The 4,423-nt window shown below is 41.4% G+C and overlaps 1 pseudogene; it reads right to left on the bottom strand.

Annotated features, from left to right (window-relative positions):
• Nucleotides 1-207: 207 nt before the first annotated feature.
• LOC111812968 lies at nucleotides 208-307 on the bottom strand (annotated as a pseudogene).
• Nucleotides 308-4,423: the final 4,116 nt, after the last annotated feature.

Raw genomic sequence — 4,423 nt, 5'->3', positions numbered from 1 at the left:
GCAGGCTGTATTAATCCATTGGGATATAATAAACAAATATCTTAGACTTAATATCTAAGAAGGTTTTAAACTTTAATTTTATTTCATGAATATATCAATTGAGTTCTGTGTGATCCTTCAATACATCCATAGAGTGTATTCTAATCAAGTCAGAGTAAGTAGTGTTACCATCTCGGTATCATTTATAATTTTGTTAGAATCCTTTTTAAAAATATGAAATGGTTCATGAATTTGTGCATCATCCTTGCATGGGGACCATGTTCATCTCTGTATGATTCCAACTGTAGTACATGTGCTGCTAAAGCAAGAGCTATCATTTATTTCATTTATTTTTAATGTATTTGGTTGTTACAGGGTTTCCCCATGCAGCTCAGACTCATGGTGATCCTCCTGTTTACAGCCTCCCCAGAGGTGGGATTGCAGGTGTGCTCTACTATGCCTGGACTCTGGACTACTCAGCCATCCTGGGGACAGGGCTGCCGCAGCCCCCGCACTCTTTGCCTAAGCTTGCCTATCTCGCTGGCCCTGTCATTTATTTTATACTTGAGTCTAGATAAGCATCTCGTATCTAGGTCTTCATATGATGTGAGCTAGGCCGCTGTGAACTGTAGTCCTTGCACGATGCTGCAGACCAGTACAACAGATTCCTTGCATTGCACTGTGTCTAGGTACCAGACAAGCAAGCATCTGGGATTACCACCTAACGTGCTTCTGAATCTCTCCTGAACACTCCACTGCACTCAGGGCTTCCTCACTACAGGACAGCACCGAGCTTTAGCACATGGTTTTTTTAGGCAGGCTTATTTCACTTAACATACAGACCTGACATCTATTTCACAGCAAATGATAAGATTTCATTCTTCTTTGCAGGTAAACAATGTCCTGTTGTGTATAAGTCACATATTTTTCAAAAACTATTTATCTATTGTCTCAGAGGTGTCTGAGTTTGAGGTAATTTATGAAGAATAGAAATTTTTTCTCATAGCACTAGAGAATGGAGATTCAAGAGCAAGGCACCAACCAGCCTTGTCTGCCCAGGGCCTGTTCTTTCTCTGTGCTTTTACTTGGCAAAGTGCATCTCTCTCTCTCTCTCTCTCTCTCTCTCTCTCTCTCTCTCTCTCTCTCTCTCCCACTCTGTGTGTTTCTGACTGTCTTTGTCTCTGGCTATCTCTGTCTCTCTGTCTCTGTCTCTCTATCTCTGTCTCTGTCTTTGTCTCGCTCTCTGTTTTTTCTGACTGTGTCTCTGTCTCTCTGTGTCTCTGTCTCTCTCTCCCTCCCTCCCACTCTCTCTTTAACCCTAGGAACTCAACCCAGATTATTGCATTTACCAACATCTCAGGACTTTCCTTAACTTTAATTTTGAGACAGTATTTTCCTTATTTTCCCAGAATGGACTCAAACATTCAATCTAATGGCCTCAGCCTCCCAAGGTGCTAGAATTCCAGCTGTGTGCTACCAACCTTAGATTCTCTAGCCTCTTGTATACAAGCATTAATCCTCATGATACAAGGGCTGTCATTATGCCTTATCACTTCTTAGAATCCTCATCTCATAACACTACAACTTTAAGAATTAGTTTACAGGTGACTTTGAAGGGAGGACACCAAACAGCAAACCATAGCACTGGATAAGAATGAATGATTATGACAGTCCAAGTGGTTATATATTAAATGAATATTGCCAATCAGCAGATGTTTATAGGGCCCAACTTGTCCTGAGTTTAATCTCTGGTATTGAAAAAAAAAAAGTCCCAGTTCTCTAAGAAGAAAATCTGAGAAGTGTTTCTGGGAACCTGCCAACTTTGGTTGAAATTTTCAGTATGCTTATAAGTAGATACATTCTCCTTAGTTTTCATCTTTGTCTGTAAAAAAAGAAATCACAGAAGTGAATAAGAAGGTTGTTCCCATATTTGGGACTCTGGGGCTCTCTCCCAGTTTGTAATGAATAGATATACTCAATACTGAGTGTGGAGAAGTGTGAGGAAGATAAGGCAGAAGATCTGAGGAAAGAACACGGGAACAACACAGTCTAAAGCTTCTCAGGTCATCGGAATTCGTAGATAGGATTCCCTGCCCTGCACTTCTGCTGCCTGGGAATACCCTGACACTTCTACCTGTAGGCGTTGGCCTGTATCTCCTCTTCTCCTGGACCTTCTGCCTCTAATGAAAATGCTTTTTGGCCTTCAGATTTCCTTTTTGAAGGAGATACAAAGGAAAGACCATTTTGTATCTGTATATGCAGAATAGTTAGGATAGATATACCGTTACTTTCGCTTACTTCAATGAGAAGAAAGATTTGTACTAATAGTGTTTGGACAGGATATTCTGCCTGCATCTTGTACTATAGATAATCACTAAGAAGAGAACAATGTACAATGTTTTAATTGGTTTTTATTTTTTATTTTTTGGTGGAACCGAGGATTGAACTGAGGCCTTGCGCTTGCCAGGGAAATGCTTATTCCACTGAGCTATCTCCCTGGCCCCAATGTATTAATTATTGAAACTGTCCTATTAATCAGTTTTGAAACTGTCTCATTGATATTTGTTTCTCCATAAAATAAAATAAAAAATAAAGACAGATTTCCTTTTTGAAACTTTTGATACATATTGCTTGCAGAATTTGATTTTTCTCTTCTTTGACCTAAAGACCCAGCTCGCTGTGAAGATAAAGCACTGTTTCTTCACTTTGCATAGAGAAGTCACTGTATGCTCTTCCATCCCTGGTGCCTGACATGGATCCGCACATGCAGCACACCAGAGGAAATAGGTAGTTATTTCACTTTAGATACCTTAGCTTAGCTCTCTCAATTCTTTGACTCATCTATAAAGAACTCTTCCAATTCTGACATCCAGGAATCCAACATAAATAAAACCTTGTGTAAGAACATGTAAGTGTATAACTGGAAAACTTCAACCAAACATTTACAATATTGTTCAATTAAAATGATGCTAAAACGTACACATTTTACAACAGGAGAAACACAGATATGCTGACAGCAGGGCATGCTGATGGACTTCTACAGGTAGGCGTTGTTTCTCAAATTAAAGCACGGGGGTCTGTGAGAGGAAAAAATTCTCCAGGTCCTAACAGTGGTGGGAGAGAGAGAGAGAGGGACAGCAAGGAAGGGCTTTGGCTGGACAACTTGTCTTCACATTGTTATGCTTTGTGTCTAGCTCACAGTAAAGAGTATTTACTGTCTCTAATTATTTAATTACCCTTGTCTATTCCTGTCAACAAACTAAAAGTCAAGTCATTTCTGGTACAAACATAGTTAATGAGATTAGCAGGAAATTAAGAACTCTGTTGAGCCATTCACATTCACCATAATGAATTCTGCTGATTAAAAAGGCTTCACAGATGTATTAGTGTTCGTTTGCCGCTGCCTGCTCCCTGAGTTTATCTTAGAAATCCTCTTTTGCCTTCTGGTGATACAGGAATCTGGGCATGCATCTCTGGTGGTACTAAGGCAGACTTTGCAAGCAGAACTTGCTGGTGTGGGATGCATCTCGGTGAATACGTGGCTGCATCTTTCTTCCTAGGTGGTTGACCAAGGCTCTTAGAATAGAGTTAGTCCAGATTTGTACCTTGGATTCCCTGTCCAGTGGCCTTCTGAGGGCAGAGGTGTCTGGAGAAGTTCTCTCTCCTTCTAATGGAGTCTCTGCCTAACAGTTCCCCAGGGTCTGGGAAAAAGAACTGCCAGCCATCATTTCCTGGTCAAATTAATGATTCCCTTTATTTCCTTCTCTAATCATGTCCTCTAACCACATGTCCCCAAGGCTTCTTTTTCTGGCATCATTAGGCTGTTTCTTTGCTGGCTTCTTCCTCTCTTTCTATCAAAAATGTACAAGTTTCCTTCCTGAACAAATCTATAAAATTGCCTTTTCTTGATTATAGAGCAGCACACTCCCATTATACTACACAAGGTAGAATAGAGACAGCCTCTAACAACAAAACACTTAGGCCTCTGCATAGCTACACACAAAGTTGGCCAGCAGTTGGGAAGATGCAGCAGGACCAGTGTCCTTTGGGACAGTACAGCTATGCACATGTGTCTCAGCACTGTCACCAACCACTGCCACCACCACTGTGCAAAAACAGCAGGAACATGGATGCTGGGAATGATATGCTTTCAAGCTCAATCCACTCCCAGAGGACTTCCCTCCACACTGCACTGACCAGTGCAAATCCCATGGCCTTGCCAAGGTGAGAGAGAGAGAGAGAGAGAGAGAGAGAGAGAGAGAGAGAGAGAGAGAGAGAGGCAGAGACAGAGACAAAGGGACTGACTGGACATCTGTCAAGATCTGCTGTTTTTGCTGTTGCTGACTTGAGTCTGAAGGTAGTCCAGAATCAGACGTCCTTCCTCTTTGAGGGGTCTCTTGAGGTCTTTAACTGATTAACTGATTGCCTGAGGACCACCCACATT

The sequence above is a fragment of the Octodon degus genome, unplaced genomic scaffold, assembly GCF_000260255.1.
Source record: "Octodon degus isolate 3935 unplaced genomic scaffold, OctDeg1.0 scaffold00154, whole genome shotgun sequence".
Lineage (NCBI taxonomy): Eukaryota > Metazoa > Chordata > Mammalia > Rodentia > Octodontidae > Octodon > Octodon degus.
This window is presented reverse-complemented; position numbering and strand designations above follow the sequence as displayed.